This window comes from Ursus maritimus, unplaced genomic scaffold, assembly GCF_017311325.1.
Source record: "Ursus maritimus isolate PB19 unplaced genomic scaffold, ASM1731132v1 scaffold_18, whole genome shotgun sequence".
NCBI lineage: Eukaryota > Metazoa > Chordata > Mammalia > Carnivora > Ursidae > Ursus > Ursus maritimus.
In genome coordinates, this window is record NW_024424230.1 from 43315996 (window position 1) to 43340297 (window position 24302).

Consider the following 24302-nt stretch of genomic DNA (forward strand, 5'->3'; position numbering starts at 1 on the left):
CTGCAAAGTGGAATTAATAATAGATAATGATTGCCCCTTTGTGTCTCTGGTCACAGGGATGCTTCTCCTTCCCTCATGTATTCTTCCAATAACCATATATGGAGGGGCTCTGCTGTGCCAGGCTCTAATTCCCCCTCCAGGCCCTCTCCACCCCACACGGCTCCTTGTCCCCACAGACCGGCTGCCTAAGGACTCCTGGGCCCCCACCAGCACTGTGTTCGCACTGCCTGTTCCTTAGGCCACCAGGGTGGAAATGGAGGAGGGGAGGAGTTGAGGAGGAAAGCACTGTAGGTGTCCGATACTTGCTGTGTGTGTTATAACATGTTATATATCACACGTCACAACACGTGACAGATGACTGCATAAGGTACATAGAACTCAGCTGCTTCCTCACAGAACATTGCCCCAGAAGCAGAGCGCCATGTTACCCTTGGCCTGGTCATACCTGGAAATGACCAAAGTCTTTCTTTTGTTCTGTTCTGCAACTGCGTGTTTAATGTCTTCGTTTCGTTTTGGCTTTGTCACTAGGACTGACTGAAGGTCTAAAGCAAATACACAGTAAACAAAATAGATGACCCCACAGGCCCCACCAGGTCAAAGGACGGATGATTTGCCTTCTTCTCAAAATGTTGGAAAGATTTCCCAGGTCTCACCAGCAGGAGCAGAGAAGGCTCGCTCTGCTCTGGAAGGTTGACCTACGTGAGGAACGGCAGACATACTCTTCTCCAGGGCCGCCAGGCATCCCAGACACGAATGCCCATGACTTAATACCTCAAAGGAACCCTGGTCTTCAGATTTTTTTTTCTGAATCGATTCTGGGATGTCTGAATCCTTTATAACAGCACCGGGGTTGCCATATGCATTCGGAGTCATAAAGTCCATGCGGCCAGAGCCCTTTTCTTATAAACAACGGGGAAGTTTAACACCGGCCCGAATGGCAGTGTGCAGCCTGGCCCAAGGGGGGTGGTGGCGGCCTTCACGGATGTATCTGACACCAGGAGCACTGTGGCTTGTTTGAAGTTTGTCTCATTTTTCACATGTTTCTTTTTTGGGCGAATCCAACCTGAGTAGGCAGTTTCCAAGCCTTCATTGTAAACGGTAGGGATTCTTCTCAAGTATGTCCCTAAATAAAAGTGACTGGAACAGAGATGGAACTGCGGCATTGCCATGTGCCATGGACACCAGTCCCCACAAGCATGAAATAATTCATGTAACAAGACACAGAAAAGTATGGCTCCAGGATGGTGGCCAGCATTAACTCTTCTGTGAAAAGAGCGAACCTGAGAGTTACACGAGCAAGCACAGAACAGTCTACACTTGTGTAAAAACTGTATGTCCGTGCTCCTAGAGGACAATTATTATTATTATTATTCACAATAGCGAAAAGGTGGAGGCAACCCGAGGGTCCATCAACAGGGTACACAAATGGGGTGTATACATACAATAGAATATTACTCAGCCCGAAAAGAAAAAGGTTTTCTGACCCATACTATGACATGGATGAACCTTGAGGACATATGCTGAGTGAAATACGCCAGTCACAAAGGACAAATATTGTATAATTCCATTTCTATTAGGTATTTAATCAAATGCATAGAGACAGAAAGCAGAATGGTGGTTGTGGGGTGGGGTGCGGGGGAGGGGAGAGAATCAGAAACTCAAGTTTAAGGGGTCCAGAATTTCAGTTAGCAGAGATGAAGGAGTTGGCTGGATGGGTGGTGGGCGTGTCTGCACAATACTGTGAATGTGCTTTTACACCACACAAAAGAATGCTTCAAAATGGTCGGCTTATGTATATTTACCACAGGTTACATATATTTACCACAATAATTTAAAGCTTAGTATTCACAGAGTACTAAAAAGTTAAAGTGATAAAGTCTTTTGACCACAAAGACTTCTGTAATCAAAAACAGGCACCAGGAATTGTATTACCTGTAGTGACGATGTATTTATATCTGTTTGTACCCTTTAAATGTGCCTTTGAATTGCCATTTGATGTACAAAAATATAAAATATTTGGCAGTTTTAATTGCCAGGCATAACTATGTTAATCGTCTAGAGCAAGTGATATTTGGATTTGGATACACAGTCACGGAAAGAAAGAAGGAAAGAAGGAAAGTAAAGAAGAAAGAAAGAAAGAAAGAAAGAAAGAAAGAAAGAAAGAAAGAAGAGGGAGGGAGGGAGGGAGGGAAGGAGGGAGAGGGAGGGAGGAGGGAAGGAAGGAAGACCCCACAAGCCCAGGTTGTGATTTTTGTACCAGGGAATGACAATTAGCATTCCAGGAATCACCCCTGCTCTAATTAATCATGGATGTCACTGATTGCTTTAGGACACATGGATAAGAAACTGCTTTTAATATCCAATTCCATATTAAGGCTAGTCTTTTTCATGATTCTAGGAGAAAAGATGGGTATTAACATCTTTATAATGGCATCAATTTATAATAGCACATGGAGATAGCCTAAGATTTGAAAGTCTGGATGCTGACTTGAAAGTCTGGAGACGGGCCTCTTGCTTTCAAAAGCTCAGTGCAAGGTCTCAGGATTTCTACGTCTCACCCACCAATAAGGGAGCATCCCCCCCAGTGATCCTTCACTCTTGCCAAGACACCATCAGCACCGATCACTAGAATATGTGATTTTGGTCCTTTTTGTAACAGCGAGCAGCCACTTGTGCTGATTCATCCACAGATTTTCCGGCCAGATGCCCCATTGGCAAAGCCCCGGAGCCTTCCCTTCCTGAGTTCTCCGCTCCAGCCATCCAAGGTAATTCCTTCCTCTCCTTTCTCCTGATCCGCCAGTTGCAAACAGAATCTATCCACAGAATAAACAAACCTTCCGGACTGGATGGACTCTGCGGTTCTGAAGTGTCTGGGGGAGGGGTCTGTAGGGGTCTGAGTCTGATGGGGAGGGGGGCTGCCCCTCCCTGCCTCTGATGCCTTCCCTCGGGCAGGGTTGAAAGCAAGGTTGAAAAGGATGAGCTTGCCAGTGAAAAGAAGAAATTGAAGGAAATGCTGGCTGCTGTGGACAAAACAGTCTGTGGGTGTCCAAATCTGCTATTTCTGTTCAAATCTGTTTGAAGTTAGTTGTTATTGAAACAGGACTCAGACACAAGTTTTTCAATGAGCTAGACTTAGTTTCCCTGCTAAGTGAGCAAAGAGAACGAATACAATGTGTGTGTGCGTGCAGGCAGGGTCGTCTTTTTTTTTTTTTTTTTAATCAGTAATAGCATGTTTTAGCCCCAAAGCTTTCAAAGTTAGTCAGGGATTAAGAGGAGATACTAATGCCTGGAGGACTGTTGAAAATATGCTATTGCTCTCTCCACAACTTTGCCTCAAGGCAAGAAAGACACAAATTGGGCTGAGCCTGGAGAAGAGAAAGGAAGCTGACTTTTATGGAGCACTTACTGTGTGCCCAAATGAGTCACTGAAGGTAGCTTATTAGATCTTCCAAAACACCTTTCGAGTTAGTATTGCTATCTCTGTTTTCCGGTTACAGAAACTGAATCCCAGGGGCACCTGGGTGGCGCCGTCATTAAGTGTCTGCCTTCGGTTCAGGGCGTGATCCCAGCGTTCTGGGATCGAGCCCCACATCAGGCTCCTCCATTAGGAGCCTGCTTCTTCCTCTCCCACTCCCCCTGCTTGTGTTCCCTCTCTTGCTGGCTGTCTCTCTCTGTCAAATAAATAAATAAATAAAATCTTAAAAAAAAAGAAAGAAAGAAAGAAACTGAATCCCAGAAAGGTAAGTTACCAGTGATCCGCAGAAAGTAATAGAGGTGGAATTAAACCAGGTGTTTCCACCTTCACCCAGCAGGGGGAGGCTAACTGAACTGGGAGAGAGACAGACAAAAATGAAGTCTGCTCATTTCATTATCTAACAACCAAGCAAACGAAATCTAGGTTTGCTTAATGTGCCTTTGACAACCATTGATAGTCCAGTAAGCACTCTGAAGGGCTCTGAACACGAAGCCTAGCTTGATTATGCTGGTGTAGGACATATAAAAACCCCGTAAGATTCAGAACCTGATGACAAAATGAGGGTCAATTAAGGAACTATTGACTTTTTTTTCAATTTTTTAATGTAAGAATCCAAATTTAATCTTGCAAAGAGATTCGTATTTGATATCTTATTCTTTTATTCTTATTTATTTAATAAAAAGTTTGTTTTTTTAAAGAAAATCACCCAAGCAGAAACATGATAATCTGACCATAATCCTCATCAGTCAGACCATACACTCACACCTAAGCCAGCACCTATAGACCAATGTCAACTCTTCCTATTTGTAGGAAACAAAAAACAAAACAAAAAAACAAAACAAAAAAACCACACCTCTCTAAGGCACTGGACTTAAAGATAGAAACTTATGAAATGACAACTTGTGATAGATGGAAGACGACCACAACTTTTGTGCATACTTCCCAACACGAGCTGGGCTCATGACCATTCTTGGTAGATACCCTAGAATCTAGGTGGGCCTGACTGCTTGACCATTGGTATACCGGCAAACGTGACTCTGTTTCCATTGGTGGACCCAGGGCTTAAAAAGACCGACAATGTCTTGGAACCTAGGCACCATGCTGTGAGGAAGCCCAGGCAGACCCAAGGACATGATCAAGCAGAGAGGAAATGAAGCCCCCAGCTACAACCCCAGCTGAGCTCCCAAATGGTTAGCAGTAGCAAATATGAATCGGTCACCTTGGAAGTGGACCTTTCCACCCTTGTCAAGCTGCCTCAGCTGGTGGCGTGTGAGGCAGAGAGCCCTCCCGGATGGCAGATCTGTGAGCAAAATCAGTGACTGGGGTTGTTTGAAGCTACCAAATTTCAGGATGAATTATAATGCATTAAAGTAACATTAACACATTTCGCTGCTTCCTTTGCATTTAATAAAACTTGAAATTACATAGATATTTCTTTTTTATTATTTATTGTCTGTCTCTTTCATGGAGCACAAGATGTGTAAGGACAGGAACCGTACCTGTCTCATTCTTCTCTCTACACCCAGAACCAAGCAAGGTCTTGCTCAGGAGAGGGACTCAATAAAATATTTGTTAACTGAACAGATACATGAGAGCAACATATGCTGATACTGTACTTCTTCCTCCCTAATTTATACATGAAAACCATAAACCAGAAGGATTTAAAACATTCTTCAAGTACACCGAGGTTTTGTGGGTTTTTTAAGATTTTATTCATTTATTTATTTATCTTAGAGAAGGAAGGAGAGAGAGTGCACATGTGTTCAAGCAGGAGAGGGGACAGATGGGAAAGGAGAGAATCTCAAGCAGACTGCCCGCTGAGCATGGAGCCCAATGTGGGGCTCGATCCCAGGACCCTGGGATCATGACCTGAGCTGAAATCAAGAGTCGGATGCTCAACCGACTGAGCCACGAAACAAAATAATAACAATACGTAAGAAAGATCAACTTGGCAAATATTAGACCTGACTCTGTGTGAAGACGTACAGGGTCTCTGGTCAAGGTTGATACTGCTCTGAGCAAAGCCCGTCAAATATCCAAACATGGCCCCGGTGTCCATCTCTAAGGTTTACCTTCTCTGGATTAAACATTCCCCGTTTCACCAATGCTTACTCAAATGATACAGTATCAAGAATGAAAACAGCACAGGATATGGTCCTCGGGCAAGTCAGTTAATCTCTGTGCTTCACATTCAAGGTCTATAAAGTCACTGTGTTAAAAAGTCCTATTTAATATGATTTTTTCTTAATGTTACAGATGAAATAAGAGTTGTGAAAGCATTTTTAACTCTAATGTACCTTAATTACAAATCACCATCATTTTCATGAAGATTGATGAGTAAATATTTGTGAAGCACTTAGAATATTACCTGGTACGTAGGAAGTGCCACATCCACACTTGTTCAATATAATAAAACAATGGGATCAACTTGCATCCCCTACTACCACTGACCCTTCCTGCCTTTTTGACCTCACGTCAGACTACTTTCATCCTTGCTCATTGCTTCCCACACATACTGGCCCTCTTTCTATGCTCTGAGCTTCTTCCTACCTCAAGACCTTTGTACTTGCTGCTCCTTCCACCTGTGAAATTCTTTTCCTGGGTCTTCCTATGCTTGCCTCTTACTCAACCTTTAGATTTCAGCTCTTCAGAGAGGATTTCTCTGACCACCCTATTTGAATAAACTCCCCCTTTCACTTACGAAGTCACTTTTCAGCATTTCACCCCATTTTCTTTTCCATAAGACTTATTCCTATACATAATTATCTTATTTATTTGTGCACTATTTCACTGCCTTTCTCTCCCCACTAAAGTGTTAGCATATGGGGGAGCCCAGACCTTATCTGTCTTGTTTGTGGTGAAATCCCCAGTGTCTAGAAAAGTACCTGCACTTCGTAGGTGTTCAATAAATATTTGGTGAATAAATGAATGAATGAAACCTCTCTTCTGGCTACCTTCTGGTGTGTCAATAATCCTTATAAAGTGTATTACCCAGAACTGGAAATGTACACTGGATGATATCAGGCCGAGCGTCATTGCAAATATTATTGACATCTATCGATACAGCCAGAGATCAAATGAGCTCTTTTGGCAACCATATTCTGATCTTCACTCACACAGTACTTTCCACCCCGGTCCCTGAGCCTTTTTCCTAGTGTTACTCCTAGACAAAATTTCCCCTTTTTGTTTTTATGCTTGTCCACACCTGGCTGGTGCCTTTAACTGGTCCGTCCCCGCCCACGCCTAAGGCCATTGCAACAGATGAACACCGCAAAGCACAGGAACTGCCCCAGGCTCTGCCTACAACCTCCTTCCTGCACCCTCTTCCAGGCTTCTCTGTCCCAGATCTCTATCTGGTTGGCTTGGTAGCCAGATGCTCCCTCCCTCCGAGCTAACCTCTTCGGGTTACCCTATTGGTTGGCCCCAGCCAGCTTTTGATTCAACATATCCCCGTGATTGCCACCCTGCCCTCTACACCCCCCACCCCATCCCTGCCTCTGAATACTACCCTCAAGACCAGGCTTCCGAACACAACCCTCCCTCTTCCAGGAGATAAGAACAGCCAGGAGTGATGTGTGTGTGTGTGTGTGTGTGTGTGTGTGTGTGTGTGTGTGTGTGTTACCCAATTGTGGGATTTTACATTTACCCCTATTGAAGTCTATCTTGTCAGATGTCACCCGCTGTTTCAGTATTTCTGGATTTTTATTCTGTCTTTCAGTTGATTTGCTAACCTCATCCTGCTTCCCACAATCAGTGTGTCAAGGTGATCAGCGTGTCCCGAACGATCTCATCCAAGTCACTAATAACAATACTGAACAGTACAGATTAAAGACATAACTCTCTTCAAACGTTCTCCAGGTTGACAATGGTCCTTTCATCAGCCATTTCCAGGAACTGGTGGTTGAATCAATACTGCCGAAACACAGGATCCTCCAACCCACATGTTCCCTCAAATTCACAAAAGAATTTGCCAGCTGCCTTGCTGAAATCCTCGAGTTTGTTTTTTCATGTAGTTCCTGTACCATGCTTCCAGGGAGCTCATAGTTGGGGATTGGAAATACTCCTGCGAGGGTTGGGACCACCGTTAACTTTACCCCCATTTACCTACCAGAAAAGAATTGGCCAGGGACCAAGGTTTAGGATAGTGTGCCCTGAGCTTTCTAGACTAAAGAAGGGTCTCTGACTCCACCTGGAAGCAATTACTGCCTGCTCAGTCTTGACAGGCTCTCCCCCACCTCTCAGAGAGCCACAGAGGATCCAGATGGATTCCCTTGCCTGCCCTGGTTGGATTTCTTGAGGAGGACAGATTGATCACACATCCATATGGCCGTAGTTCAAAGCAGTGAGTTACACAGTAAGGTGCCTGAGGGAGAGGATGTCTTTCTGCCAGAGTGAGAACACAAGCAGCTATGAAGTTGGAAGTCCAAACCCAAAATGCTACTACAATGGAGCAGNAATGGGAAGCTATTCAGGGAAGTGATGTTATCTTATGAAAGCATCTTGCACTATATAGAAAAGGAAGATAAAGCAAGGATTACTTCCTCTAAAGAACAATGGAAAGCTATCTTTAATCTGACCTTCCAGGGCCTCTCTATCTAACATAGATGCCCCAAGAGGCTGAGGGATGAGAAAAAAGCAAACTATTTATTAATTATAATATGACTTATTTGTTTTATGTTGACATTCTCATAGATTTTTTTTCCTGTTGATTAGATTATGGTGGTAAATGATTGATGTGTGTCTTTCTTAACAAAAATATCAACAGGCACCCCCCCCAAAAAAAAAGGCTACAACATTCTTCTACTACTTGAGCTAAAGATTTAACATGCTACAAATGCTTCTTCTGCTTAAGTAACCCGCTAAATGATGGCCATTTGGAATGAATAGTATGAAAAATGTGGGCAGAGGCAGACAGAAAATAATCAGGACCCAGAATTTGTAGTCCAAATATATTTTACCCCATTTTCTAAAGTACATCCAATTTGGCTCTTCCTTAAACCTGCAACATGTAGCACTGCTCATTCTCCAAATTCCTAGAAAAAATAACTTTAATGTTTTGTGGGGAAAAAATCAATTTTTCTTTATTAACTGAGAAGAAATAAGCATGAATCTTTTAACTACCCAAACATAGCAGAATCACAGATGCCAAAAATTAGAAGGCATGAATCCAAGTTACTTTTTGAAAATATCAAGAACAGTACAAAAAAGAAAGAGAAGAAAGAAAGAAAGAAAGAAAGAAAGAAAGAAAGAAAGAAAGAAAGAAAGAAAGAAAGGTCAAGAACAAACATTCCTTTGTTTATTCGTTTAATAAGTATTTAACCGGCATTTACTCTATGCAAAATCCTTCACCAAATACTTTGAGGCGGTTGCCAAGGCATATAAGAAATCATTTCTCTTCTCTAGAATTGTATAACGTTTTTATAGAAGTAAAATGAACCCAAATATTTATAACAATAGAAGAATTGTATATGATATAAACTTGTCAAATTACTATGTTGTACATCTGAAACTACGTGACATTGTGTATCAACTATACGCAAATTTTTAAAAAGGGGGGATTGTATATGATAGCACAATGTTTTCAAGTAATGTTTGTATCAGTTATCTGCTACGAGAAAATAAAGTGCCACAAACTTAGCCACTTAAAACAACACACATTATCTCATAGTTTTTGTGGGTCAGGAATCTGGGCACAACTCAAGTTGGGATGTCTACTTCAGGATCTCTCAGAAGGCTGCAATCAGGGAGCCAGTGAGGGTTGGGGTCTCATCAGAAAGCTCAGTTGGGGAAGAATCTGCTTCTCAGTGCACTTAGGCCGTAGCTGGCAGCATTCAATTCTTTTTTGGGTCGTTGGACTGAGGGGTTCAGTTTCTAGTTGGCTATTGGCTAAAGGTCACCCTCGGATCCTTGCTGTGTGGACTTTCCAAACGTGACAAATTGTTGCAGCAAGGAAGAGTGTCTGCTCCCAAGATAGAAGTCACGGCCTCTTATAATCTTATCTCAGAATCAGCATCCCCTCAAGATACTGCATTCAATAGAAGCAAGTTAGTCAAAGAGAGAAGATTACACAAGGCAATGACTATCAGGAGACAGGTGCTATTGAAGACCATCTTAGAAACCACCTACCACAATGTTTAAGCATGAAAGGAAGCAAACATAAGTATAAAAAAAAAAAGCACTCATTCAAGGTTAGTGAGAGCACCCCTACAACTTGACTACATAAAGCACCTAATAGATGAAAGAGAATGGAAAGACTTCCCTGCACTATTAGAAAAGTTAACATTTGACTTGCAAATCACAGAGTCCAAAACACTTTCCAAAGCCATCAGGGGATGGAAACCAACAACCTTCTTAAACCAAGAGCAGTAGGTTCCACCTAAAAAAAGCATATGTCACAACTTGTCATGATTAAAAGGCCACATATGGACTCACCAGTCCTGAATGTTATCATCAACTGCTGAGCCTGGTGAAAGTACCAAATACAGAGGAGTCCTTATATCTGCATTTTGTCTTGTTATGTCTACTGTTCAAATAAGCAATTCTCTGTGCCCTCTGCACTACTTTTTGAAATTGGTATTGTGAAAGTCAGCCTCTCTGTCTCATTTGCTGCTTTCAAGTGTTCTGGTGTTTGTGCAATAAATCAGGGGTGGAGATGGATGGCTATAAGCCAGACCCACAAGTGGCTACATCTCCTTTATCTCCTCTATTTGTCTTAGAGTGTAAAGGCCAGTGTTTGTTTCTCCTCATTCTCTCCTACATCAAGGGAAACTATCGAGAGTTCTGAGGCACATACTGACAGGGAGTATAGCATCACTGCTAGGACTTCACCAATACAGCACTAGTGTCAGGCTGCCACCCGAGCATCTTATCCAAGGATGAGAGGAGAAATCCTTCTATTGGTTCCCCTTCCACAGCCAAATTCCCTAATAGATAAGGACTTTTTGCCTGCACAGCGTAGTAAGTCTTGGTTTCCCTTTACATCATGACAATTATTACCAAACGCAAGTATCAGTAGCTAAGAAGCATGAAGTGAACGCAATTTCCCATAATTTCCCTTATTTTAGTGTCTCTGAATGGAACCTAAACCTATTATTGGTGATATCCCCTTTAAGTGTCATATGTAATTTTTTCTCCTGCCAATGTCTCCCCTTTCTGTTCTCCCAGTCTCTCTCCTTCCTTCTCTCCTTACATCTTTAAGACAAAATATCATTATCCCCACAGAGTGATGATGGCATGTGGAGGCTTATGTAGATAAGTTGACGTGTTCCTTAAGCTCTAGGGTATAGGTCTAGGCATCAGTATTTTTTAAGTTTCCTGAGTAATAGTCATACTGTGTTGCCAGGGCCAAAAGCCTCTCCCATACTTGGCCTGATTCTCTCACTGCATTTGGTCTCTGTATTTGAAGAAGTAAAAAGAGACAGATGTTATAAAGCATGTAGGAAAGATGCCAAGGATGCCAATTTATCCTTTATACGGTGGGTTCCGTTAGAACTGCGGCTCTCAAACTTAGCACACGTTAGCATCATCTTAGAAACTGTTTTAAATCCTGATGTCCCATCACACTCCAGCTCAATTAGGTCAGAACGTCAGGAAGTGGGACCCAGGATGACCTTCCAGGAAGGCTCCCAGACAGACCTGTTCCTCCTCACTGAGACCAGCTTCCCTTCAATACTTTTCAAAGATCTCCAGGTGATTGCAAAGTGCAGCGAGGCTGACAACTACTAAGGTAGGATCATTTCTTTTTATGACCTAACCAAGCATGATGTTTTAAACCAAATCTGCCTACTTCAGCACAAATGCTAACAACTGCCCAACCTTCAGTTCCACGCACTTGACAAACTTCCGTAGCACTCGGTACCAGTGCGTTAGGGGAGGGGGCTACAAAAACCAAAGCAACAGGTTCTGCCGTCCACAATTCTTAGAGTCTAGGAACGGAAACAGACATAAATCAATGCTTCCGATACAGTGTGGTACATGCTTTGATAGGTCATGGGGATAGAGGGAGTTACTTAGTTTGAGGTGAAAGAGACAAGGGAAGGGACAAAGGGAATGGCAATTAAAGAACAGCCTTCTTAAAGACAGTTAAATGGCATTTTCAAGTTGGTCATGCACAGAGGGTATTCTAGGTAGAAGCAATAGCTTGAAGAAGCCAGGAGGCATGAAAGTCCATGATGCATAAAACACAAAGTGTGGTATAAAGCTGGAAAGAATGGAAATGGGGCCAGAGCAGAAGGCAGAGCCCTAGTTGGGAAGCAAATAGCAGGCCATTCCCAAGGGCTGAGCCTTATCCATTGAAAAGGGACCCACAGAACATGCAGGGCAATGCTGAGATCAACTCCTCATTTTAAAGAGGTGACTCTAACAGCATCATGCCTGACTTTGAAGATCACGAAGAGTAGCTAGGAGGAGAGCAAATCACAAGATCTGAACTAAGCCAATGGCAGCAAGAAGAGAGAGGAGAGGGCTCCTGGGAGAGCTTAAGAAATAGGATTTGGTAGCTGATGCAGTGTGTCCTGACTTTCTGGATTGAGCAACAAGGTAAACAAGTAGGGTTGCATTAACTGAAGGAGGGCCTATCTGAGACGTGCCGGTCCCAGGAAAAGATGAAGTCTGTGCACCTCGTGGAAGAACTCCAACATGTGACTGATTTTCAGACACCCCACCCCCACCCCCCAGTCAGCTGCCATCATGGAGCTTGGCTGAATGCCTCCTCATTCTCTTGACTCTCAAACCACACAGCCATTTAGGGTGGCTGCTGGAATTCTTGATTATGTTTTATGGAGATCACCTTTTTTTTTCAACCAGAACACAGAGAAGCCCAAGGAAAATTCATCCTACACTGCTGCTGGAATGTTGCTTTACCTCCTGTCCCCAGCCTCAGAGTTTGAGGACTCAGGGCTCCTGTGATCTTCATCCAAAGAGAAGTCTTGGACTCACTGTGATCCCTGCCCAAGGGACGAGCAGGAGGCCTAACAGGCTCTGTATCACAGCTGGGTCCACATTATTTGTACAGCAGTACTTGGAGGGTCCGACAGAGGAGGATGGCAAGGCTTAAGGTCCGACACTTAAACCTTTAGCTCATTCTCCAAAGACGGGTTCCCTGGAGACAAGTTGCCTTGAGCCAGATCAGACTACCCCAGGCCAGTCAGTAACCCTACGCCGTATGGAGAGTATCGCACCATCTTCTTTTCTAGGAAAACAATGAGAATGGTGATTTAAAATGCTAGAAAGTGAGTTAACTGTTCCCAAAATTCTATGCTACTTTAACATTCTGCGGACATGTTTTTGTTTTTGTTTTTGTTTTTGTTCAAATGCTTGAAATTTTGTGGAAACAGAGAGAACTGCAATCATGCCTTGTTACGCCGACATTATTCACACTCGCTAATGATTAACTCCCTTTGACACTGTAGCGTTGTAGACGCCAGAGTTGAACAAACAGCTTCAGGGGGCCCAGAAATGAGTTACACTACACTGGGCCAACTGACTTGGAAGAGCTCCAGTGCTATTTCCCTAGTTTAGACTTGTCCTAAGGGGCATTTCCATTGGGGGACCTGAAGTTCTGGAATTCCTTCCTCTTCCTGGTTCAACAAAACTCTAATTTATTGACCTTCGGGGCACAGTGTAAGACATCTGTTAAGTTTGGCATTTCCTTGACCTGTACAGAGAATTCTATTCAGTAAAAAAGGTTTGCCTGTTTTAATTCCAGGTTTTGTACTTAGAACTGCACGCACCCGGCTCTGATCTGAAGAAGGTACCTTTTTATAAACCCAGGACACAAAAACACGTTGCTCCTTTGTATCAAAGCTGCTCCCTTTGGAGTCTCACCTCGATGTCGTACTCTCTTTGAGTGTGGCAAACCTTTGGATACATAACCAAGAATCCTTCCTTCACTGTACAGGGGGAAGAGAAGAAAATGTATCAGGCAGCAAACTTTTGTGTTCTAAATGGAGAAGATCGTCCCTGCAAGAACCTGAGAAAATTCCTAATGATAAGCCGAACAGTTGTTTTATGAGCACTGCCTAATAGTTCATGTTCATCTGGAAATAAACAAGCTTTGATACCAAGGAAAAGGGACAGAAACACTCACAGAACTCCCACCTTGCACCTTCTTCTGCCAGCCCCTGATAGCCTGGCGATGCTTGACGGGTCTCAGAGATGGAGGGAAGAGGCTAAAGGGAACACGTTCTCCCCGCCAAATGAAGGTCCCCTGGGTAACACTCAATATTGCTGCTTCTCTCCCTTCTCATCTCCTGCCTCTGCCATAAAGGGAGATGTCCATGGGATTTAAGCTGAGAGAAGCCTGGGATTAGATGTCTGTTAGTTCACCAGTCAGCAGAAGGGAGAGAAGGGAAACTTGGACGAGGGTTGGTAGCCCACATCCCTCCATTTTATAAGAAGCAAACCCCTTTAACTTAAAAAAAAAAAAAAAAAATTTATGTTTTTATCCCAAAATGAGAGATTTCTTTTTTAGTGTATCCAGATCAAAAGGGGAAATAATTCCAATTTGTTTATAGAAAATGTAGACATGCCCCGGGGTTATGATAAATTGAGATCTAGGTTTCCAGTGGGATTTGAGCCCGCACAGCTTCCAATAATGCTAGACTGTTTGCACTGTCTTTAATACAGACAACGTCCTCAGACCTTTCAAAGCCAGTATAATTGAAAATCGTAGGCAGGAGAAGATTAAGCTGTTTGATCAAGGATAGAAAGAAATACATTTTCAATGAAGTTTAAGAGGAGTCAGGAAGTTGAAAAAGATTGCAGAAAGTAGACTAAGGGCTCTATATGAGAATTTCAGGCGTGAGCACAGCACACTCTTCATGGAATGTGTTCATTCTCTAATCATCTAAAATATGATGGCATCAGTGTTTGAAGACAGAAGGAAGGGGGTTTTTGTACTTAAGTATCAAAAGGAAACAAATTATATATTCTTAAACAAAATATGTGATTATGCATTTTTGCATGTTTTCTAAAGTTCAAGATAGGGTCCATACAGAAAGAAGAAAGGGAGCCTATTGTGATTCACATTAAATTACTAACCCTAACAGAAAGTATTAAACTTGGTAGAGCGGCCAAGATACCGACCGAGTGGGCCATTTGCTTTTAGATTGCCGCTGGTGGCAATGGAACTGCCTTGACTTTTTCTAAGAGCAACTGCAAAGATGGAGTGCAGTCTACTGATGGAGAGTGCAGTTAGCTGGCACCCGCCCAGACCCAAACCATCACACTGACTTTCATAGGTATTTTTAATTACACCAGAACCATCCAGAAAAACAGAGCAGGACATCCATTCTGTCTCATGTGGTTTTTTGCTGATCAAATGCAAACTGGTGCCAGGTCCTTCCGAAATAGCTTAGCTTAAACCCTGTAGTCATTTGCTGTGGTAAGAAAAGATTTGAAACCAAAATTATCTGACTTTAAGAGTTATTTCTATCTTCTATGTTCAGCTCCAAATTGCAAGGGTTATGAGGGCACTGACTGGAGAGCCCAGGTGGGATCGCGTTTTGGCTGCAAAAGGAGTAAAAAACAAGGAAAAATCTGATTGCGATAAGAAAAAGTTTACATAAAAATCCACAGATGTATTGTTTGCTAGGGCTACCATAACACAGACTGTATAGCTTAACACTCAGAAACAGATTTCTCACATTTCTGGTGGCTAGAAGTCTGAGATCCAGGGGTCCGCAGGGCCGGTTTCTTCTGAGCCAGCTCTCCTTGGCTCGTAGAGGCCTCTCTTCTCCTTGTGTCTTGGCGTGGTCTTCCCTCCGTGTGTGTCTGTGTCCTATCTCCTCTTCTTATGAGGTCATCATAGTGGAGTGGGGCCTGTCCCTGGGATCTCATTTTAACTTAGTCTTTAAAGACTCCAGCTCCCAATGCAGTCACATTCTAAAGCACTAGGGGTTAGGACTTCAACCTAGGAATTTGGAGGGGGTGCAATTCAACCAGTAACAGGAGCTAAATATGCAAATATCCCCCGCGAGGACTACTGCAAGGAAGAAAAAGAATCAAAGACAGGTACAGTTGAAGAATTAAAGAACTGTCTGTGATTTCTTTGAAACAATTCCATGTGCCATACAAGTAGCTAAAAGTTACATGCATTTGAGATGGACAAGTTCAAGCGCTCTGCTTCCCTTACTCCCCCGCCAAAAAAGCCTTAAATCAATCCCTGAAATGATGTTAGAAAGTTTCAGAACTAAACAGAGCCACAAAGAATCATGCTCCATTCTCTTGCCAGGAAAAGGAAATAAGAGTTTGTTGATCTATACAGATACCTTCTTTTTTATTATTTATTTATTTATTTATTATTTTTTTGTAATCTCTACACCCAACATGGGGCTCAAACTCACAACCCCAAGATCAGGAGTTCCATGCACTACTGACGAGCCAGCCAGCTGCCCCACACAGATGATTTCTAATGGCTCGTGAGAAACAAAGACGGCACCTAGCATAGTGCCTGGCACGTAGTAGCACCTGTCGGTAAAAGTTAATTGTATCAAAAATACCTGGTTTGAAACAACTATGGGCTTCGTAATCACAAATATTGCAAATAAAGTGTTTTAGGAACTCAGAAAATCTATGCTTTCCCAGGATCAGATGACTGAAATGCATTTCATTTTCCTTCCTTACTTCCCCTGTTATTATTAAATTATTAAATAATTATTAAATAATTTAAATAATTAAAATCCAGCATGTCCTAAAGTCCAGGAACCATACCCTGGAGGAGGTAACAGCCTAGGAGGTGAGGCAGATATAGAAACACATGGGTAACAGGGACACGTGGGTGACTCAGTCGGCTGAGTGCCTGACTCTTGATTTCCCCTCAGGTCATGATATCAGGGTCATGAGATCGAGCCCTGCATAGGACTCTGCAGTGGGTGTGGAGCTTGCTTAAGAGTCTCTCTCTACCCCTTCCCCCACCAACTCGCATTCATGTGGGCTCTCTCTCAAAAAAAACAAAAACAAAAACAAAACCGGGGCACCTGGGTGGCTCAGTCAGTTAAGTGTCTGCCTTCAGCTCAGGTCATGATCCCGGGGTCCTGGGATCGAGCCCCATGTTGGGCTCCCTGCTCAGCAGGGAGCCTGCTTCTCCCTCTCCTCCCTGCTCCTGCTCTCTCTATCTCTGTCTCTCTGCCTCAAATAAATAAATAAAATCTTTAAAAAAAATTAATAACCAAGTAACAAAAGCTATAAAGTAAATGTGATGGTTACTTTTATGTGTCAACTAGAACTGGGCCACAGTGCCCAGATATTTAGTCAAACATTTTTCTGGATATTTCTATGAAGGTATTTTTTGGATGTAATTAATATTTAAATCAACTGACTTTGAGTAAAGCAGATTACTCTCCATAATGGGTGTTTCATAATGGGTGAGCCTCATCCAATCAGTTGAAGTCCTTAAGAGAACAAAGACTGACTTCCCCCAAGCAAGTAGGAATTCTGCCAACTGATGCCTTTGGACTCAACTGCAACTCCTCTGAGTCTCCAACCTGCCAGTCTACCCCATCAGATTTTATAGCTATCAGCTTCCACAACGGTGAGCCAATTGCTTACAATCAATCAATCTCGTTCTTTCCCTTCCTCTGGAGAACCCTGACTAATATAGTAGGCTTTTTTTTTTTTATCCTCCTCAAAATTATAAAAGGTTTCACAGAAGAATTGGAATTAAGTTGGATCCACAGATTAGAATACTTTCTAAAACCAGCTAGTTATACATCAGACTGGAGACTAAACCAAGGGGTAATACTTCTAAAACCAGTTTCCATCAACCACACAAATATTCTGGAATCCAAAGGTCACTACAAGAATTATTTTTAATTTTATGTTTCCATTTTGATAATCTTTATAAACAGCATCATAAATATACTTAGTTTCACCTGGATAAGTACATAATAGTAGAATGCTTTCTGCAATTTTAGCAGCTCCAATTATATTTATGTTTATGAAAATTTTGCAAAAAAATGACATTAAAACAGGATCTATAAATGGTATGATGAGAGAATATGGACACTACATGGCACACTCTATACTGGATTGACCATAGTTAGATTAAAGAAAGCCGAGGTACGTGCAAATAAAACACACACACACACACACACACACACACATTCACTTACATGGTTTTGTTTTTTAAAGATTCTGATATTTCAATAAGTCTAGAAAATAGCAGTAGATTAAACTAATACAGAAGTATTTTCCCTACGACCACCTAAAATTACTAAGTGAACATTGAATAGTTCAGCTTTGAAAGAAGAAAAGGAGAAAGAAGGAAAGAAGGAAGGACAGAGGGAAGGAAGGAAGGAAGGAAGGAAGGAAGGAAGGAAGGAAGGAAGGAAGATTTTAAAGAATATGGCAAAGATATTGATTACTTATAGATTTGGTCTGGTCATATGGTTGTTTTAAAAATTAAGGATAACCATAAAAAATAAAAATAAAAACCAAATGTTTAACAGAGGATAAAGGGAGAAATTTCAAAAAGTACAGAAGATGGTAAAAAGAATTAAAATGCAAACAGAAAGCACAAAAGGAGATGTAGAAGTAAATTTTAAATATTAGTAATCTTAACGTAAGTAAATCAAATTCGCCAGTTAAAAAACAGAAACTCCCAGATTGAATAATTTCAATTCAAAAGGAACACGGGATTGTAGAACAAGATAAATGACATCACAAAGGAATACGCAGACTTCAAAATGCAAGAGTGGGTGGCTCAGTACATCAAGCATCTTCGGTTCAGGTCATGATCTCAGGTGGGGCCTGCTTAAGACTCTCTCTCTCCCTCTCCCTCTCCCTTTTCCCCTCCCCTCTCCCTTCCCCTGTCCCATGAGTGCATGTACTCACTCTATTAAAAAAAAAAGTAAACCACAGAGCATTCTACAGTAACTAAGTTAGTTCTGAAATAAGCCAATAGCATGAAGGAAAGGGGAACTGCTCTGTACTAAGACACCAAAGAGACCTAACAACCAAATTAGACACATTGACCTTGTTTAGATCCTGGTTCAAATTACCAACTGTAAGAAAGCCTGAGAAAATTGGAGGAATTAAATTCTATATTGAGTATTATATGGTACCATAAAATTATTATTACTTTTGTTGGATGTAATAATGGCATCTTGTCATAGAAAAAGGAAAATGATCGTATTATTTAGAGATACATATGAAATACATAGGGTCAAATGACATGATGTCTGGGAAATGCTTTAAAATATTTCTGCAGGGTGCCTGGGTGTCTCAGTCGGTTAAGTGTCTGCCTTTGGCTCAGGTCATGATCCCCGGGTCATGGGATCTAGTCCCGTATCCACTCCCTGCTCAGCGGGGAATCTGCTTCTCCCTTTGCCCCTCCCCCTCCTCCCTCCCTCCCCGCAAGCTTGGGCTCTTTCTCGCTCACAAAAATAAAAAAAAACGATCTTTTTTAAAAATAAAAAATAAATAAATGAAATATGTCTGCAGAGAAAACAAAACAAAAAGGAACATTTCTAAAGGGTTAGGAGAAGCAAATGTGATCAAATCTTGATAATGATGAATCTGATTAATGGATGTTTGGGGGTACTCTCTACTTTTGAATGTTTTTAGAAGATTTTAGTACAACTATAAGCTGTTTTCCAAAAATACCTCTAAAAGGCAATAGAACACAAAAACTTAACATGCAATGGTAGAAAATGCTGTGACATAACAAACACCCACCAAAGGAAGCTTGAAACTGACATTCGTATCAGACAACTGGATCCTAAAGCAACCAACCAACCAAAAACCTGGGGGAACGAACATAAAGGAGTTCATCCCATAATGATAAAAGAAACAATCGGGGGTGGGAATGTCCCGAATAACATCACCTCCCACATACAAAAAATAAAAATTGGCAGACGTATGAAGAGTTGAAAATTGACAGGCATAGTGGGAAATTTTAATACACTCCAGCAGGTTGAATGGTGACTTCCAAAAGATATATCCTCTTCCTGACCCTCAAAACTTGGAAATGTGACCTTATTTGGAAGAAAATAAAAAGGTCTTTGCAGAGGTAATTAAGTTAAGGATCTCAAGATGAGATCCTCCTGGGTTATGTGGGTGGGCCTGAATTCCAACAACAAGTCTTCTTAGAAGAGACAAAAGAGAAGACACAGATACAGAGAAAGCCCTGGGAAGAGAGAGGGAGCAATTAAGTGACACAGCCACAAGCCAAGAAAAATCTGGAGCCACCGGAAGCGGAAGCGAGGATTCTCCCTTAGAGCCTTCAGAGGGAGCGCAGCCCTGCCATCACCTCGATTTCCGACTTCTGGCCTCCAGAGCTGTGAGAGAATCAGCTTCTGTTGTTTTAAGCCACCCAATTTTTGAGAATTTGTTACAGTAGCCCTAGGAAACCAATACAAAAAATAATAAAAATATATAAAATAGCTGAACAATATAATTAGCAATTTTTATCTAATGGGCATATGTGTAATCCTGCCCTTGAACGTTTTTTTAAAAATCCCCTTTCTTTTTAATTGCACACGACCTGTCTGTATAAATTTGAGTCATACTGTAACAGGAAATAATTTAAGTCAATATTGTAGAGCTGAAATCATTTTTGCCCTCTAAAAGAGCAGGTGTATGGCCCAAGTGTGAGAAAAATTGGCTTAGAACTTTCTGACCCTTTCATATGCTAGAGCTTTGTGCTTAGGAGAGAATATAGTTCATTAATTAGCCACAAATAAACAACTACGCCCAGTCTCTTGGTTTATCTGTTTTGGACGACTCTTACAGAAATTAAAATTTTCAAGGACACATAGATTCCATTGTCATTTCAAAGTAAACAATGAAGCTGGAGTCATTGTCATCGTTACTAGCAGGATAATTACTCTTAAAGTAACAGCCCCCAGAAGCGAGGTTTTGTTGGTTTTTTTTTTCTTCCTAGTGTTGCTGATCAACCCTGAGGCTTCATAAGTAAATACACACAAAGTTAACATGCTTAAATAAATTTTGCATGAATGAGATCATACATTTTATATGCCTCTCACAAAAGGAAATAAGTTAACAAGTGTAACGCACTGGACACCTAGGCAGGAAAAAAGAGTGAAGATAATTTTCAGAAAATAGCAATACCTACCTTTCTTAACTAGTATACCAACAGAAAGCAAGAATCGAGGTAGAGTCACATGATGGGAGGACACTGACAATGTGAGTTGCCTTTTCTTAAATGGCATCATTTATACCCTTAGCTCCTGCGGGCAAGGACCAGGTTATTATTTGGGGCGCCGTCCTATTTAACCATGCAATGCATGTATACTTCCAGCTTGGAGAAATAGTAGACAATTCTATTAAAAGAAGAAGAAAAAAAACCCCTCTTCACTCCTTCTGGAAACTATTGTGTCTCCTGGCCCCAGTGGGGGAAGAAATCTTTAGAACTGTATCCATTTGGAAGGAGGGATGTTTGCCCAGTGAAGCGTAAAGTGTGTCCTAGGATATCTGGGAGAAAGGTCACTGTGCCAGGGTTTCCATTTCACCAACTGTGCACTGTCACGGCATTTCCTGCAGGGATTATGTAATGTATTTGGACAAAGACCTCTCTGGTTGCCCACTCGTAGTGAAAAGTGAGCTTTGGAAGGAACAGTGAAGGCATAAAAAGACAATTCCTTAGGGCAGCTTTGTAGAGAGAGCCACGAAGTCTCATGACCCATAAAATACTTTAAGTTCTAACCAGCTCTTGCCACGGAGCAGTGTCAGAATCACATCTAACAGCGTGAGCTGCGTCTGCCAGCAGAGGTCACGTGACGAGTCCCAAATTTCTGGTTAATTCTCACTCTTCCTCATATTGTGGTTTCTTTTCGAACTAGACTGATTGCTTTTGAATTCTGAGCCTCGAGACCTATGCTAATTTGCACGGCTGCTTTAAAGGGGTGGAGTGATACTTTCTGAGAACCCATCTCAAATGTTAGGGAAAATCAAATTTCTTGTGCCAAATTTGCAGAGCAAAACTGCAGTGCCCTCATTGCCTTTTTTGAAAACAATTCTTTAAAAAAATTTTTTTTTCTTTTTTAAGGGATTGTCCAGGGCAATAGCTAAACAGCTGATTACAAACTGATGTGTAAATGTTATTCCTTGATTTTCAGGAACAGAGCAGTTAGAACCAAAATCTAGAATTAATTACAGCATGTAAATGTTTCATGGATACACAGAAGCACATTCCTTTTGGGAGGTAGACATTAGAAGCCAGGCGATGTTAACGGGTAGGAGAAGTGCTTGGACCTTGTGCTGGAAGAAACAAGAGCTTTTGGGACAGGCTGCCCCCGATCCACACACCCCCACGGCCCCCCACTGCTGTAGAGGATGCTCGCCCCTCAGCTGGACCCTTACAACTTTCTTCTCCCCCAGATTCTCAGTATCACTGCCGAAGGCTATCTTGCCCATTGTGTGCAACTCCCCACACTTCTGAGGACCCTACATTCATTTCCCATTGCCCTAGGCATCAAGACCTATTCTCTCCTTCAAGAAATTGGGCCCTAAATTTATTTATTTGTCAGAGAGAGAAAGCACAAGCAGGGGGAGCGGCCGGGAGAGGGAGAAGCAGGCTCTCCACTGAGCAAGGAGCCCAATGTGGGACTCGATCCAAGGACCCTGGGATCATGACCTGAGCTGAAGGCAGCTGCTTAACCTGCGTCCCTGGCCCTAAATTTCTATAAAGATTCTACAACCAAAATACGCTACATATCAAAGCCCCTCGAGGGACTACCCCCCATGGGTTTCCTGCCCTTGCCTCCTCCCTTCCTTCGCTTATTCTCTGCTTCTGTGACCACTCCCACACACTCTCCCAAAATAAAAAGAGAAAAAGGGAAGGTGTGCAGGGCCCCAAGAGTCATGTTTAAGCCACACCATCCTCACACCAGCAACTTTGAGGCCTGCCTGGCCCTCTCCAAAGACAGGTAGTTCCTGAATCCTTTCTGTCTTCTTCACTTCCATTCTCACCTCCCCCAAGAGATTTTGCAGCCCAGCCACATACTTCCTTGTCCCCGTGATGGTCACATCTCACCTGCCCTCACTGGATTTCCCTATTCCTTGGATTTTTAAAAAAGTGGGTGCCTAGCGGAGTGCCAGGTGGTACATGTTTGATCATAAGCTAAAACACAGCATCTCTCCCAGCCATGCCAAGTTTTCTCAAATTGAAGATGGATGGTAAAAGGGGGGAGGAATTACGTGTTTTATCTAAGTAATTTGAAACATTTTTGTACGAAAACAAACACGGACGCGTTCTGGAGTCGAATGCAAAATCCACATTAATTTTTTAAATGAAAATGAGACCTCAAAGAAGTTCAGCATCTGTGGAGGGTGGCTTCCGGCGACACCCATGGATCTCTCCGCTTCTCTGTGCTTGCTTTCCTCAACCCGAAGGGTGAGCAGAGACACAGGATAACACCTGCCACATTCCCAGGCTGCTCTCAATTTCGTATCGATTTCTCCAAGTTCCAACTTCACCAAATTGAGCACCTACTATGTGCCAGTTCCCATGAATGTAAATAGGATTTAAACACAGCCCCAACCCTCAAGCAGCTCATCATTTAGAGAGATTAACATAAATAAGTAGCCATGATAAGATGTACTCACTTTTATAATAAAAATATGTCGGAAGTGCTATGGTATCACATGCAAGGTTGCAATGAACCATTTCAGGCAGAACCAAAGGAAACTTCAAGGTTTGGTGATCTGGCTGTATGCCTTCAATTGTACATGTTTTTCTACTATATTCTTCTACCATCAGCAAAGACCGCCTTAGGCATTACACCTCTGCATCTAATTAATTTACTCTGCGGAGTACCAGATGGATATGTAATCCGTGTATTATTTTGATACCGGGATATGGTTAAACACATAGTTATGGGTCGAACTGCATTCTCCCAAAAAGGATATGGTGAAGTCCTAACTCCCAGTATCTCAGAACATGATCTGATTTGGAAACAGGGTCTTTACAGAGGAAATCAAGTGAAAACAACGTCATTTGAGCGGCTCTACCCCAGTATGACCGGTGTCCCTCTAAAAAGGAGAAGTCTGGAGGCAGTGACGCACCGAGGAAAGGAGCTGTGAAGAGACCCAGAGAAAAGAAGGCCATGTGACTGGAGGGACGCGTCTACACACCAAGCAATGCCAAGGAGCACGGCCAGCACCGGAAGCTAGAAGAGGCAAGGAAGGATTGTCTTCCAGAGCCGTCAGAGAAAGTACGGCCCTGCTGATGCCTTGATCACGGACTTGCAGCCTCCAGACCTGTGAGGCCATGTTCCTGTTGCTTTAAGCCATCCGGTTTTTGGCCCCTGTTACCGCAGTCCTGGGAAACAAACGCACACATGGGCTCCACTTCAGTGTCAGATTATTATGGCTTTTCTCAAACCAACCTCTGCTTTGTGTTCCTGAGCAATTCTCTCTGCCGGAGGCCGGCCTCCCAGTGACTNNNCCCCCCGATCGACTAAATTCAGAAACTGTTTGAGCAAGCATTCCAGGAGTTTCTGGTTGGAGAACCCTGGCTCTACTGCATATGTCATCCCATCTCACTTTGCCCCTGAACCCTAGTCTATTCCAAGTATTAAAGGTTATTAGATAGTAGCTCTCATCATCTGAAATACCATAACAATAAAAATAAACTACAGCTTTCCTGTGCTTGTCTCCTGACAAAATCTGCAAAGACCCAACACAGCTTCTTTGGAAGGGCCTTTAAATCTAGGATAAACACAACCAGCAAGTGAATGAAGGGTAGAGATTTTGTCATTTTCTCCCACACTTGGCCCTGGTGTCCTGCCTCCCAGGTTCCCTGGTACCCAGCACCCTCTTCTACAGGATGGCCACCCAAATTCACCAGACCACCCCACCCAGGCCT